Source organism: Phocoena phocoena, chromosome 3, assembly GCF_963924675.1.
Source record: "Phocoena phocoena chromosome 3, mPhoPho1.1, whole genome shotgun sequence".
NCBI lineage: Eukaryota > Metazoa > Chordata > Mammalia > Artiodactyla > Phocoenidae > Phocoena > Phocoena phocoena.
Window position 1 is genome coordinate 158,517,570 of NC_089221.1, and position 17,381 is coordinate 158,534,950.

The 17,381-nt window shown below is 39.8% G+C and overlaps 1 pseudogene; it reads right to left on the reverse strand.

The window, feature by feature from the left end:
• Positions 1-357: 357 nt before the first annotated feature.
• Positions 358-17,381, reverse strand: part of LOC136120353 (UDP-N-acetylglucosamine--peptide N-acetylglucosaminyltransferase 110 kDa subunit pseudogene) — a 32,320-nt pseudogene continuing 15,296 nt past the window's right edge.

Below are 17,381 nucleotides of genomic sequence, written 5' to 3' on the forward strand. Positions count from 1 at the left end.
CTCAATCAATCCATGATAATCACAAAACGGCTGGGCAATCTCTATCTCTCTTCCACACTAACCATCCATCCCATGGAAGACCAAGGGAGATCAGACCTTCCAGACTTACCTTCCAGACACCTGGCTGCTGCAAAATTCTGTGGAGACTCCTTGTGGAACATCAGTTTCCCACCTCTTGTGTCTCTCCCTAATGTGATCATGTTCATGCAAGAAGCAAGTCTGGCTGTGCTATTTCTTATCATTGTCTGTCACCCATCTGTAACATGGTATTGTACAGATAAGGAGAAAGTAGTTCCTTTTCCCCCAGAAGGTTGAGGCTCAGGTACAGGGTAATTCTCCTGTGCACACAGTCATTATTTAGGCCGACTCAGTGACTTCAACAGGCTTAATCATGTGATCAGGTTTGTTGCCAGCTGCGTAATGCTCCCACATCTGTAGATAGAGCCGCTCTAGGTCCATTGTGTATTGTTTGGTGTTGAACAGAGGGCTAGATGTTCTCTGCTTCCAGACTTTGCCACGAATTTTCTTCAGGTATTCTAGATCAGTTCCCAGTTTCACAGCTATGTCTTCATATTCTTGTCTGTTTTTAGCAATAAGCTCAAGACAGCCTAAACAAGTGAGCTGGGAAGCTGCAACTCGGGAAGCAAGAGTCTCTCCTGGCATAGTCACCATGGGTGTCCCTGACCAAAGGACATCCATCCCTGTGGTGTGTCCATTACAGAGTGGAGTGTCCAAGCAGACATCAGCCAGCTGGCCTCTCCGAACATGTTCCTCTTTAGGAGCAACAGGTGAAAAAATGATACGGTTCTGGGGAAGGCCCATATTTTGTGCATACTGTTGAATATTAGGTTCTCCTACTGCTGGAAAACGCAACAGCCACAGTACACTATTGGGAACACGCTTCAGAATATTTGCCCACATCTGCAAAGTAGATGGGTCAATTTTATATAACTGATTGAAGTTACAGTACACGATGGCATCTTCCGGTAACCCGTACTGAGAACGTGTGGTTACAATAATGGTACGGGGAACCTCCTCTCCAGTGGCAGCCTTAATGTTGATCTGGGTAGTTGCCAGTCCATTGCTAAGACTGAATCCATTAATTGTTATCTGAATTTGTCCTCTGTTAATCATTTCAATAACTGCCTCTGCAATAGTATTCATAGGAATGACAGGCATATTAAGAGCTGTATTGCTGCTGTCTGCGGAGTCTCCTCCCTCAGGACATTTCATCTTGACAATCTGCACATCTGGGAGACTATCAAGAAATGCTTTGAGGTCGATGCCATTCAGCACAATCCGATTGTCATAAATGTGCCCATTGGACTTCAAATCGATGACTGCTTTCTTCTTCAGGTGAGGGAACATATTAGCATGATCACCAATAAAGAAAGTATGGGGCATATAAGCCAGTTTCTCAGAATACTGCTCAGCAACTTCAGCAGGTGACGTTTCCTGATCAGTGATGATATAATCCATGAAAAGCACGCCACTGGTCCCAGGGTAGCCCAGCCACATTGCCTGAATAGGAGCTGGCCTGAGAGCAAAGAGTTCATTTCGAGCACCCCTGGTATAACCATTCAGATTTACAAGGATGTGTATACCATCTTGATGGATGCGATCAGCTGCTTTCCCATTGCATGGAATCTGAGAAAGATCAATGAAATGATGGGCTTCTGCCATCACCTTCGCTCGGAAGTTTGTGCCGTCATCTGGGCTCAGGGCATAACAGAAGACCTCAAATTTATCAGGATTGTGCATGCCTGGAATAGACTGCATAAGATGAGAAGTAGGATGATTCCCAAAGTCAGAACTCACGTATCCTACACGCAGTCGACCATCACTGAGCTTCAAGTCTTTTGGATGTTCGTACAGTGGTTTATGAAGGACACTGATCTCGTCCAAGCAGAGGTTCCCATGGCTCTCAGCAATAGCCTTCCTGAAGCCATGAGAAAGAGGATAGAGCATACTATGATGAGGCTGCACAGAAGGCAACCTATTCTTCTCCAGCTGGTCGGCCACAATGCTGACCAACTTCTTCATTCGCTCATCATAGTCTGTCCAATCACAGACAATCTGCAGGCAATGAGCCAAATCACAATAAGCGTCAGGAGAGTCAGGTTCAAGCTTCAGAGCAGTGCGATAAGAAGCAATTGCTTCTGGAATATTCCCTGAATCCTTGTGAATGGAAGCCAGATTGCTGTGGGCATCCGCAAGTGCAGGGTTAATCTGAATGGCACGAGTATAACACTGCAAGGCTCCCTGAACATCCTGCATCTCCTTTAGAGTGTTTCCCATGTTACAGTAGGCGTCAGCAGAGGTAGGACTGATTCGAACAGCTTCCTTATAATGCATCAGAGCTTCCTGCAGTTTTCCCTGCTGCTGCAATACACTTGCTAAATTTGAATGGGCAACAGCAAACTCTGGGAAGACTTCTAATGCTTTATGATACAAGCGAACTGCCTCTTCAACGTTTCCCTGGTCTCCTTTGATATTGGCTAGGTTATTCAGAGAGTCTGCATGGGTGGAGCACAGCCGCAGAGCTGTGTTATAACAATCTTCTGCTTCGGCAACACGGCCCTTCTCTTCCAGAGCGTTGGCTAGGTTGCTGTAAGCATCAGGGAAATGTGGTTGCAATTCAATAGCTCGCCTGTAGGTGTCTATTGCCAGATCCATCAGGCCTTGCTCATAGTATACACCAGCCAGGTTGGCACACACCACGGCATGATTTGGGCTCAAGCTTAGGGCGCAAAGGTAAGCTGCCACAGCTCTGTCAAAAATCCGTGCCTCTTTCAAGACATTTCCTAAATTGATATAAGCATCCAGAAAATTGGGGTCAAGGGTGACAGCCTTTTCAAAGTGATGAATTGCAAGCCAAATCTCCCCTTGTGCGTTGAAAACACAGCCAAGATTACTCCAAGCTACTGCAAAGTTCGGTTGCGTCTCCACTGCTTTCAAATAACATGCCTTGGCTCCTTCCAAGCGACCCAGGGCTTTGAGCAGGTTCCCCAGGTCACTGCGAACACAGTACAAATCAGGATTGCACTGAAGAGCAGAGACGTAAGCTTGTACTGCCCCTTGCATGTCGCCTGCTGCTACCAAAGCGGCTGCCAGGTTAATATGACCATCGATGAAATCTGGTTTGAGATGCAATGCATGCCGGTAATGCTCCATTGCTTCCTGCAACTGCCCTCTTTCCTTGTACACATTCCCCAAATTCGAATAGGCTTCTGCCAGAAGAGGGTTCTGTTTAATTGCCAGAGTACTAAAGTGGGCAGATCTGTCCAGCCTTCGACACTGGAAGTGTAGAGATGAAAGTAATAAAAGTACTCCAGTATTGTCTGGCTCTTGTCTCCACAGCTGCATGCAGTGTCTCTCAGCTGCCTCAAAATCTCCTGCCTGATATTCTCGATGTGCCAACTCAGCTAACCCTTGGAAGGAAAGCATACGTTTCGTTGGTTCTGTGCTGTCGGCCACGTTGCCCACAGAAGACGCCTTCTGGAGCTTCTGGAGAGAGCGAGAAAAGGGGGTAATTGAGTCCCGCTGCCGCCACTACTGGCAAGAATGTTTCTAGAGGTAGCAAATACGAGGGCAGCAGCCGTACCACTGCTTTGGCAGGCTTAAGCGGCGGCAACAGTTACAGGCACCGAACCTTAGGAACTCTGGTTGGCCACCTACCTCTCACGCTCTTGAAATCTTAATTCTTAACCCTGCCCTCTTCCACCATTTTTCTCCTAATCAGGGAATAAAAATTACCTATACACTTGCCTTAGAAGAAATCAAAAGTCAGCAGTCCAAACACTTTTTAAATTTTTGTTTTCTGTCCAGTTGGAAAGGAAATACATGATTGACTTTACTTCATCATTCGTATAGTCAATGTGGAAAACATTAGGGCCGTGAATTTCAATACAGTAAGATCAGAAAATTTTAAATTGGCCTTCCCAAACCACTAATAAGTAACCAATGTTGTATATAATGCTAAAATCTTGGAGACTGAGTTTGATATTTTAAAAGTTCTGAAAGGATTAGCTAATTTCTCCTCATCATATTTCTCATGCCTCAAACCTGAGTATTACTTTTTAAAAAATAAATCTATTTATCTTTATTTATTTTTATTTTGGCTGCGTTGGGTCTTCAATGCTGCGTGCAGACTTTCTCTAGTTGCAGCGAGCGGGGGCTACTCTTTGTTGCGGTGCCCGGGCTTCTCATCACAGCAGCTTCTATTGTTGTTCCACAACTCTATGGGTTCCTTTTTGGGTCCTATGAAGAACCCTAGAAATTAGTTCATGGAATTATAAGTTTATGCAAAATTGTCGAAAGTGAGATATTTTAACTTCCTTCAGGTAAGACCAGCGTCTCTTTCTTTGCCAATTTTCCTTCTATCGTATTCCGCTATGTTGGATCATATTGGAATGGCCACAGGCTTTTTTGAAATCTGGCTAAGGAGATTTTCTTTTTTCTGTGGTACGCGGGCCTCTCACTGTTGTGGCCTCTCCCGTTGTCGAGCACAGGCTCTGGACGCACAGGCTAGGCGGACATGGCTCACGGGCCTAGCCGCTCCGTGGCATGTGGGATCATCCCGGATTGGGACACGAACCCGTGTCCCCTGCGTCGGCAGGTGGACTCTCAACCACTGAGCCACCAGGGAAGCCCTAAGGAGATGTTTTACGTCAGGCTATTATGTGATTTTCAGACACCGCCGTATGTGATTGACTATATACTATCCCATTACAGGAATAACTTCCAGTACTCATACTGACTCTCTACTGACTTAAACTAGCACAAGACACAGAAGCATAAGGACAAAAACCACCTTACAATATAGCCATGTCTTGCACTTCACAGCTCTCAAAGCATGTGCGTTTGAAGAAGAAAAAAAGAACTGAAAAGTACAAAACCAGAAGCTATTCTGTGGAAAATTATTTCAATCATCAGGCATGTGGAAGATAAGTCAAAGATTCAGTTCTCATCAATGCTTAGTCAAAACGGAAATTTTCTTCTGTCAAGAATATACTCCAGGGGCTTCCCTGATGGCGCAGTGGTTAAGAAGCCACCTGCCAATGCAGGGGACAAGGGTTCGAGCCTTGGTCCGGGAAGATCCCACATGCCACGCAGCAACTAAGCCAGTGCGCCACAACTACAGAACCTGCGCTCTAGAGCCCGTGAGCCACGACTATTGAGCCTGCGAGCCACAACTACTGAAGCCTCCGTGCCTAGCGCCCGTGCTCTGCAACAAGAGAAGCCACCGCAATGAGAAGCCTGTGCACCACAACGAAGAGTGGCCCCCAGTCCCTGCAAGTAGAGAAAGCCTGCGCACAGCAACGAAGACCCAACACAGCCAAAAATAAAGAAAGAAAGAAAGAAAGAAAGAAAGAAAGAAATGAATATACTCCATCAACAATGTGTGTAACGGAATGGTGTGAATGAGTATTTTATCAGAATCCCTGTAATGCACAAACCTATAGCAGTACTGAAATCAGTAATGCATTTATAATAGTAAATACTTATGAGGAGGTAATCCATAGAGGTTTTCTCAAAGTTAACAATAAAAATTAATATGACATTATCAATAATAAATTGTGAAGCTGAAATAAACTTTTCTAAACTATTAATAACTAGAAGCAAATTCTAATCAACCATGTTACAAGAAATCTATGTCTAAAAACTACAACGTTTATTTCTTAAAATTTTATTTCGAAAATACATCAACTGTCGTATGAGGAGGCAGTTAAAGAATATATAGCTAGAAGAGTGGGGGAAAAGTTTTATAGAGACACATCTGGCAGCAGTTAATTTTTAAATGTCATTTTTCTAGATTTTGTGACACCTATAGTATTGATATTTGAAAGCATTTAAAAAATTGTAATTTGAAGATTTGCTACTTCCACGTAGAATAAAATATTTTGAAGCAAAACAATGTTTCCACTGAGAAAAACAAAAAAAGCCAAATAAAATAGCCAGCATTCAATCAAAAAGTTCTAGACAAACCAAGAGATAGAATCATATGGCTAAATTCTAAGAAAACAACAGATAATACAAAAATATTTATATAAGATATTGTGTATCTTTATCAGGAAAAGTCTTTATCAAGAAAAGACTTGAAAATCATCAGAATTCATATTATATTTTATTTATTTGTATATTATATTTATACATAGATATTTATATATTTATATAAAGAACTTCAAGATAAAGCCCTAGTTAAGGCAGTGACAATAGCAGTAGCAGTGGGAGTGAAAAGAAATGGTTATATTCAAGCATATTTTGTCAGGAAAAGTCCAAGATCAAATGTCTGACTGCATACATGGGATGGATAGACGGAGTGGGAAAAATCAAAGTTAACTACAGAGGTTCTAGTGAAGATGGGGTTGCCATCACCCAACCCAAGGGGCTGCGATCATCCCCAACGTCTAGGAGACTCAAAGGGAAGGTCATGGTCAGAGGCAAAGTTAATTGGTGGGAAAATGAGACTCCCAGTCTCTCCATCTCCTTACACCAGTTTTTTTTTTAACATCTTTATTGGAGTATAATTGCTTTACAACGGTGTGTTAGTTTCTGCTTTATAACAAAGTAAATCAGTTATACATATGTCCCCATAGCTCCTCCCTCTTGCATCTCCCTCCCTCCCACCCTCCCTATCCCACCCCTCTAAGTGGTCACAAAGCACCGAGCGCATCTCCCTGTGCTATGCGGCTGCTTCCCACTAGCTATCTATTCCTTATACCAGTTTTCTTTTTCTGCTCATATACATAGCAGCATTTCATTCAAGGGGAAAGTCATTGATCTGACTGGTCAAATTAAACAACATAGTTCAAGGCACATTTACAGTGGTTAGTTCCTCCACAATTTAGAAAGTCACATTCACAATTTCCCTCTTCCTACGCCGCGGAACACATCGGCCATTCCTCCAAAGTTTCCACTCCACAGAGTGGACCAGAGATGACGTTAGTCCAGAACTGAGAGCTTGGCATGAGATGGTGTCAGCCCCACGTAGAGCTCTGGCATAAGTTATAACCCAACCCAGGTCTACAGAGAGCTCTGCATGGAATCCTGGGAGTAAACTCAGCCATAATAATGTGATTCTGTTTTTCATTTGCTTTTCTTCCTTGCTTAACTTTCCCTGGCCACTCTGACAAACAAACTTTCAGGCATTCCTGGGCCACTCACTAACTTTATTCCATTTAATGGCATCCAGATTCCCAAGAAAATTACTAACTATAAGGAGGGAAATTTGGAACATGGTGAGTTTTAGATGCCTGAAATATACAGGTCATCGAATCCAGTTAAGTAGCAAATTATCTGGATCTCAAACATGCCAGTAGAATAGCAGACTAAGCTCAATTTAATGTACTCTTACTGGAGACACATGTAAATTCTGGGTCAATTTTGAAAAAGTTAAAAGCACATAGCTGAGATTAAAAGAAAGAAAGGAACACCTGCATGTTTCAGAAAGTAACAGAGAAATTAAATCCAGAGAAAGAAGAGCGGACCGATGTCTGTGGGTTCCGTTCCTTAGTATAGGTCTTATGTAAATAGGGGCTGGAGCTAGAAATCTAACATTACCTTGAGGCCAGGAATTTAGACTCAGGATGGAACAATATTGAGAAGTTGGTACAGATATCCTACAGAAATTTCATGAGGAATTGCTTAGTCCACTAAGAGGGCCAAGGGAGTGGTGAGGAAGATTGATATCTCTTGAAAACCTTCAGGTACAGAAAACATCAACACCTCTGAAAAGTAGGCCTGTCCTTCCCAGCGTTGTGATGGCCAGGTTGTCACTAACGTGTAAGGCCCTGTATGAATCACAAACTGCAAGGAGAGTAATTCAAAGAAAAACAGATGCAGGATGGGTGTGGCAATAAATCCTAGGACCCTATCAGAAACAAAATTAAAACCACTCTAAAGGGAAATTTTAACAAACCAGAGCAGATAGTATCCTAACCAGAATAGAATAATAATTCTGAGGAAGTTACTTTAGTTATTTAAGTAATATTCAATGCATTTCCATGGCCAGGCCCTTCTGAAGAATTCTAAAACATATACAAACAATTCATTTACATCTTATATATCCCACCATCCAGAGCAAAATTCACTTAAGTACTGTACTGGTGGAAATTGGGCAGCACTATGGAGACAATAAAAAGGTGTTTACCATCAAAAAACGTCAAGGTAAGAAAGAGAATGTCTAATTTTTAATTATCCTGTGGTTTATTGAAATCTTTTGGAAACCCAAAATAGAGAAAACCTAGGAGGCAATGAAGACTTAAATCTTTAGAGATTTATCAACTCATCTATAAAAGCTTTATTAATCTCTTCTTTTAATATCATTCCTGAGAGGTATAAATGTGTCCAGTGATAGGGTTGAAGAAGCCTGAGAGAATTTCAATTGTTTACTATTCTTGGTCAGCTATTAGGACCTTTCAGGAGCATCTTGATTTTCATGGCATCATCCAACAGAAAGCAGGATATTTTACAGAAAGTCCTGGTCCACTTTTTGGCTTGCTTTTGTGTTTATGTTTTTGGTTTTCTCACATTGGGCGGTACATTAGGCTACCTATTGCACACTCCCTCATTCATGCATGCATTCATTCAAACAATATTTACTGAGTTGAGATATTTAATTAACACCCAATAAATGATGTTTAGATGAATGAATGTGCTTTTTATCAAAGTAAGTGTAAGTACTGAGAAAAAGTACAGAATGTATGATCCCAGCCCCACAAAAGCGTATAATTGTGTTGAGGATATAACATATGCTGGTGAAATAACTAATATATCATATTGGACAGTTTCTAAGTTCAAAAATGAGTTTTTATAAATAATCAGAGCCTAAGGAGGACAAAGAAGGGACAGTGCATTATGGGTTGAATCTATCAATAAATGTACATTTCAGATGAGATTTGAGATTGACCTTAAAGAAAGAAGAGGACTTAGATATATGAACAGAGAACAAAAAAGCCATGGTGATAGCATGTGCATAGATAGTGTGGCCAATATTTATGTTCTTCATTAAAGACAGTCAGAGATAACCCAAATGTAACGGTTTCCATGGGTCCATTCTCAGTATCCAAACAAAACGGCAAATCCTATCTTAGTTAAAACTAATGAAAAACACAGTCTTTAACAAAGACATTGTGAAGGAAAGGGGGAGAGAAAGGCTTGCATCCCACACCACACAACAAAACTTATTTAATTATTTGTTTCATTTTCTCCCTCTGAAAATTTCCTCTCCCTCTCTCTGTACGTCTCTCTTCTCCCACATCTGGCCACACTCTACCAGCCACCTTTCCAGATCTTTCCAGAACTCTCCATCCTACTTTCATTATGCCACAAGTTGAACATCTCACAGGTCTCCAGGATGCATCCTCATCACTTACTCCACAAAGACAAACAAAGGACACTTCTCAGGAACACGTTACTTGGAAGGAAGAGGTCACCAGGAGTGATTATAAATAATATAAGGTGGAGAGCAGTGACTTAAAATGCCATTTTTTCCTCTTAGAATGTGAATACAGGGAACTTTGGGAAACTAGAAAATCTAGAAAGGATTCATTGATAATTATTTATTTTCAATGAATAAAATAAAATGTAATAATACGGCTAAACTCTGACAGATTAACTTTTTCAAAAGTTGCTTTCACACACCTTCACTATTGGGATGTTTGATAAACACATCTTTCTTCTTTCTTTGCAGATACTGGCACCAAACTTTCAAACAATAAGAACCTTCCCGTAAGTCCCTTGCCAGGCAAGATTAACGTATAACAATCCAAACAGATTTTTGAAGAAGATAACTGGTTGAAACCACAGGAAAAGAGCTGGGTTTCTCTTTTTCAACAGTCACATAATGAGTAATGTGGGAATTGGTTTACAAAGTCTCTCTCCATGAGGGGCTAAGGTTAAGATTAGAACTTCTGAGGTCAGAAGAGCAAAATAGCTACAACAACCAACATATTTTCAAGAGCCACCCTTTGGATGTGAGGGATTGATTTTTCCCACGCTTTTTTCAGCAACCCAACTGGTGTCTTTTGTAAATGACATAAGAGAATACAGTGTGGCCAAGAAGGCTTAGATTTCCTTAGCCCCAAGTCAGATATTCTCAAGTGACTGTCCACTCAAATTAAAAAGAGAGATTTACAAGAGGAAACTGGATACCACTGAGCGTACTTTTATTTCAACCCTTTACCTGAATGTTTTGTTTTGTTTTCAGTTCTCCACTGAAGTTGCCTACATTAATATATTTTTAAGAACATTTCCTTAAGTTGAAGTATTCATTCAGTATATTCATTTACTCTAATTGACAAAAGCCAAATGACTTAGGCAAATTCATTTCTATATTGCCACAGCAGTGTATTATGAACTAAATGACACCTGGCAGTTCTTTACTCAGATACTAACTCAATTAGAAGGCAGAACAAGGATATCTACCCATTCAGGGAAGGAAAGGTCACTTAGCCTCTGTAGCTGTCTTAGGTCTCTTATCATCACAGTAACAAACTGAAGACTAAAAACCATACGATCACCTCAATAGATGCAGAAAAAGCTTTTGAAAACATTCAATATCCATTCATGGTAAAAACTCTCCAGAAAGTGGGCATAGAGGGAACATACCTCAACATAATAAAGGCCATATATGACGAGCCCATAGCTAACATACTCAATGGTGAAAAGCTGAAAGCATTTCCCCTAAGATCAGGAACAAGACAAGGATGCCCACTCTCACCACTTTTATTGAACAGAGTTTTGGAAGTCCTAGCCACAGCAATCAGACAAGAAAAAATAAATAAGTAAAAGGACACCAAAATGGAAAGGAAAAAGTAAAACTGTCACTGTTTGCAGATGGCATGATACATAGAAAATCTGAAGGACACCATCAAAAACCTATTCGAGCTCAAACATGAACTTGGTAAATTTGTAGGATACAATAGATTTCTATATATAAATTTTGTATTTCTATACACTCACAGTGAACTATCAGAAAGAGAAATTAAGGAAACAATCCCATTTACAATCGCACAAAAATGAATAAAATACATAAGAATAAACCTGCCTAAGGAGGTAAAAGACCTGTACCCAGGAAACTATATGACACTCATAAAAGAAATGAAAGATGACACAAACAGCTGGAAAGATATACCATGGTCATGGATTGGAAGAATTAATATTGTTAAAATGACCATCATACCCAAGGAAATCTACGGATTCAATGCAGTCTGTATCAACATATCAAGGGCATTTTCCACAGACCTAGGACAAATAATTTTAAAGTTTGTATGGAAACACAAAAGATCCTGAATAGCTAAAACAGTCTTGAGAAAGAAGAACACAACTGGAGGAATCATGCTCCCTGGCTTCAGACTGTGCTACAAACCTACAGTAATCAAAACAGTATGGTACCGGCACAAAAACATCCCTCACTGGAACAGAATAGAGAGCCCAGAAAGAAACCCATGCACTTATGGTCAATGAATCTATGACAAAGGAGGCAAGAATATGCAATGGAGAAAAGTCTGGGCTTCCTTAGGGACGGTTTCATCAATGAATTTGTTTTCTTAAATGGACCATACTTTTCCATGTCTTTGTATACCTTGTGAGTTTTTTGGTTGAACATTTGGCTTTCAAATGTTATAATGTGGTGTCTATGGAAATCAGATTCTCCCACTTTCCCAGGGTTTTCTGGGCTTTTGATTGTTGAAGGCTGTAGTAGTCTGTTTGTTTAGGGACCTTTCCAAACTAGCCTTGCAATGACTGTAATGACTTTGACTTTCCAAACTAGCTTTGCAATGACTCCTTATCGTATGTAGGCACTGAAGTCTCTGTTCCTTTAGTTCATGTTTAGCTAATGTTTTGACAGAGATGTCCTTGAATTCCTGCACCTAAGACAAACAAAAACAAATATACACAAGCACATCTACATGCACACTCAAAACCACACACCTCTCCCCATTGTGCAGATTGCTGGATCACTCCTTCAAAATTTAGCTGACCTGCACTGAGTTCAGGGCTCAGCCCATGGTAAAAGCTTAGAGACTCCTCTGGTGTTTTCAGAACATGCATCTTATCTTGAGTATGCATGTGGCTTTCTTAATTTCTCTGGACACATGTGTACTTTTTGTATGTTCTAAGTTCCCAAAGAATCTCCCCCAACTTTTGCTCCTGCATCTTATGTGGTCTATTGTATTTCAATGCACAGTCTTCTGCCCCAGCCATCTGTGCTTTGTTAGTTCACCTTGCACTTTTTTTGAGCAATGACCGCTGCTTTTCCAGACTGTGTTCCAGGTTAGCTAAGACAGAGATAAGCATCTTGTGTCAGTCCTTCAGATAGCTCCCAGACAGGTTAGAACAGATACACATAATAATCTGAGCGTACGGTCTCTTCTGCTCCCTCCTGAAGCCGGATTGAGGGTCCCATACTACGAATGGTCTGCTGCTACTTTAAGACTATCACTGCATTAAGACTCCACCATTTTAAGACCATCTCTACACTAACAGTGGATGGGGCAAGGGCAAGTAAAAATGCCACAAAGCTTTCCTGCCATTTTCAAATTGCCTCTTCCCTGGTTCAGTATGTGTGTGGTTGCTGTAAATCTTTGGCTGATTTCAGGACTAAGAGAAACTCAAGGAACCCCACAACAAGAAACAGTATAATCAAACTCTCAGATGCCAAAAGACAGAGAAAGAATCTTTTCTCCCAAAGGAGAAAGAAAAAACAAATTTGTCACAAAGCAGGGATCCTCAAAAAGATTCATAGCTAATTTTCTATCTGAAACCACGGAAGCAAGAGGCCAGACATATTTAAAGTGCTGAAGGAAAGAAACTGTCCACCAAGAATTCTATATTTGGCCAAAATGGTTTGAAAACTTAGGGAGAAATTAACACATTCCCAGATGAACAAAGGCTGAGGGCGTTTGTTTTACAACTTCCTAACACTGCCCTATGACAAATGCTAAATTGAACCTTCAGGTTGAAATGAAAGGACACTAGACAGCAACTCGAAGCTGTATAAAGAAATAGAAATCTCCAGTAAAGATAAATACATGGGCAGATACTAAAGCCAGTATTGTGCTACTGGCTTGTAACCCTACTTTTTATTTCTTACATGATTGAAAAAATAAATGCATAAAATAATTATAAGTCCATGTTATTGGGCTCACAAAGTATAAAGGTGTAATTTGTGACAACAATAATGTAAAGAGGAGGAATGGAACTGTAGAGGAACAGAGTTTCTGTGTGCTATTGAAGTTGGTTTCAATTCAAATGATATTGGTTGAACTTTAGAAGGGTAAATGTAATCTTCTTGATAACCACAAAGAAAATATCAATAGACTATATGCAAAAATAAGTGAAAAAGGGATCAAGAGTTCACTACAAGAAAATCGGCGAACCATAGAAGAAGTCAGTAATGGAGTAAATAAGCGGCAAAAAATGCATAAGACATACAGAAAACAACCAGGAAACAGACAGAATTAAGTTCTTCCTCATCAGTAATTTTTGAAAAAGTAAGTGGATTAAGCTCTCCAATAAAAAGATAAATATTGGCAGAATGGACTTTAAAAACATCCATAATCCAAGTATATGCTGTCCGCAAAAAACTCACTTGATTTCAAGAGACACAAGTTGGTTGAAAGTTAAAGCACAGAATAAAATATCCCATGCAAATAGTAACAAAAAGAAAGAAAGAGAGAGAGAGAAAAAGAAAGGAAGGAAGGAAGGAAGGAAGGAAGGAGGGAAGATACATCTGGGATGGCTACGTTAATATCACACAAAATCAACTTTAAATCAAAAACTATCACAAGAGGAAAAGGAGGCCACTATATGCTGATAACAAGTTCAATCTATCAAGAAGATAGAACAACATATATGTACCAAACATCCCCCAAATATGTGAAGCAGACATTGACAGAATTGAAGGAAGAAACAGATAGTTCTAAAATAATAGTTGGAGATCAATACCTTGCTTTCAATAATGGATAACACATCTAGACAGAAGATCAGTACAGAGATAGGGGGACTGAATAACACATTTAACCAACTAAACCTAACAGCCATATATAGATCACTCCACTCAACAACAGCAGAATACACATTTTTCTCAAGTACACATGGAACATTCTCCAGGAGAGACCATATGTTACGCCACAATACAAGTACCAATACATTTTCAAGAAACTGAAATCATACAAAGTATCTTCTTTAGCCACAGTGAAATAAAGGTAGAAATCAATAACAGAACCCTTGGTAGCCATTTCCCATCATGCCTGCCACACATGATATAAAGCAATGAAGGGAAAAACAGAATTGACCATTTAGAAAAGTGGGAAAGAGGACATATCATTGACACAGAGTGTGTGCTGTTTCCCGTTGTCAGGGATAGAAATAAATTAGCATCGTTTATTCATTAGTGTGTTAATTTCTTGGTCAATCATTGGGCAGCCAGTGTTTCTGCCTGATGGGAAGATTTCCTATACTCAGTGTTGAGTGGAGACAACCTTGAAAGGGACATTTAAAAGGATTATACTGTGATGGGCTTAGCAGTACCCTTCCTCCTATGCCAGTATTTAGGCTGGGGTATTTCCATGCAGTGTGTACAATCGTAGGCCCCAGGTCACCAGAATTTAGTTGGATTCGTTTTGTTAATACATTCCCTCAGTACTTTGTCTTTTATTTGACTGTTGCATTTACTTCATTCTTTATTATCACTGCGAAACAACTTTGTTTCCTGTTCAGATGCCAAAAAGTGGATATCAATACCTCCTGAGTTTTACACATCACAGATCTGTTTTACATATCAGAGACAGAGACAGCAACTATTTCCAGTGACTTTGAGACATACTTTGAACATGTGATTAACATGTTGAGTGTTGAAATGTGTGTCGAGCTCATTATACTTGCTCTAAAAGGTTTCAAACTGCAAAGATTTAAACATCTTTATGTTTGAATAGTTTTCCTGTGCTGTCCCTTTGTGTCAGACTGTTAATGTGCAGTCTGGCACCTTCAAATAATGTGGCTTTGTAACCAATTATTTACATGTTGTTTTATCCACAGAGAATCTTTTTTTTAAAAATAAATTTATTTATTATTTATTTTTGGCTGTGTTGGGTCTTTGTTGCTGCGCATGGGCTTTCTCCAGTTGGGGCGAGTGGGGGCTACTCTACATTGTGGTATGCGGGCTCCTCATTGCTGTGGCTTCTCTCGTTGCAGAGCACGGGCTCTAGGCGCTGGGCTTTCAGTAGTTGTGGCACGTGGGCTTCAGTAATTGTGGCTCATTGGCCCTAGAGCACAGGCTCAGTAGTTGTGACGCACGGGCTTAGTTGCTCCGCGGCATGTGGGATCTTCCCAGACCAGGGCTCGAACCCATGTCCCCTGCACTGGCAGGAGGATTCCCAACCACTGTGCCACCGGGGAAGTCCCCACACAGAGAATCTTAAGGTCAAAACATACAACTCGATTAACTACACGTCCTCCTGTTCACATTTCCTTAATCTTTTCTTCATCTTCTGTCTGTGTTTCCTTGGCCCTGTTTATATTAAGTGCTTTTGCCGTTATATTTGATTTTCTGTATTCCGCTGAGATACCACAATGCTTTATGAGACACGGTAGGATATAAATGCATTTAAGTTATATATATATATATATATATATATATGTAGTTTGCTTGAGAGCAGTGTTTTTTGTTTTCTGTACTGAATTCATTAGCATGGGTTGGTATAAAATTCAGCATAGGTCAATATGTAATTTGTAAACTAATAAGGTCTTAAAAGTGAGGAATTAAGTCTTTTAAATTTAATTATTTATTGTAAAGAGCAGAATAGCATACATAAACAGGTACCTAAGGAAAACTTGTATTCTAATATGGAACGCTCATGAACACCGTTTTTTTTTTCTTCTAATGGTATGATAGTAGGCCATTTGATTATTTCTATTTTTATGGCTTTAACTTTAGAACAATGAAATATTCGTAAATTTTAAAAAGTATTTTTCTTTATTTGATGCAGGTGGGATACTGAAGAAATGAAAGGTCAAACACCTATTGAGGAATCCATGCTTGTCTATATATTGTGTACTTTTATTTCAATAACTGATTTAAAATTCCTAAAAGGATGCTATAATAAGTTATTATGCCATTTTACAGACTGAATTAAGTGAATTTCAGGAAGGTATGAAACTTGCCTAAGGCTATCCAGCTGCCAAGTGGTAGAAGTGAGAATTAAATCCAGGTATACCTATCGCCGAAGTTTCTGCTCATCTCTTTACATCATCCACTTTTAATAGCCAATGCTTTCCTGCTTACAAATATGACTGAGGTTTCCAGACAGTCAACAGTCCTTTTTAATCAGATAGAAAAATTACTGTTGATCCTCTAAAGACATATTCCTTTTCCATTAAGTGACTTTAGTTGTTCAAATAATACTTCCAGACAGTAGTAATCATACAGTTGGAGACTAAGAACAGAACTCAGGGATGTGTCTAGCAGTCAGTAAAGACCAACTGGGCTCACTGATGATATTTGCGGTCATTTCTTCTAGACTAACATAATCTTATTAATAAGACCCTAATAATTCAGAGTACTGCCCTTGCCTGATTGTTTGTTCTTCTCCCTCTATCACTCTCTCTTTCCCCATATTATTATTAGTTTTGGCAATTTTTGGTGAATTAAATTCAGGGATTAGTATTCAGGAGTACTCGTCACAAAAGCAGAGAATCTTAGCTCACACCAAAGGAAAAAAATAGAGAAAAAGTATAAATTATATGAATACACACACATACACACATGTGCCAACTATATGTTGCACTTCTCCAAAATCTATTCAGTATCTGCACATTTACTGTATATTAGCAGTAAGACCAGAAATGAGCGTAACGCTCTGTTTACAAGGCACAGAAAACAGACCCAAATATGGAAATTACTAGCAATGAGAATGGGGAAGAAAGACTACAACAAGGAATGTAGATGATATGTTTGTTTCCTAGCTATGATGCCAAATATTGAACTTTCAACTTGAGACAAGGAGGCCATAAAAAGTTGTATTACTTTCCTAGAGCTGCCATGACAAAGTACCAGGGACTGAGGAGGTTAAACAACAGAAATTTACTCACTCACAGGTCTAGAGGCTAGAAATCTGAGATAAGGTGTCAGCAGGATTGATTTCTTCTCAAGTATCTCTTCTTGGTTTGTAGATGCCATGTTTTCCTTTTGTCTTCACATGGTCTTCTCTCTGTGCATGTCTGTGTCCTAATATTTTCTTTTTATAAGGACACCAGTCATATTGGATTAGAGCCCACCCATTTGACCTCATTTGACCTCAATTACCTATGTAAGGGCCTTATCTCCAAATACAGTCATATTACGAGGTATTGGGGGTTAAGACTTCCACATATTA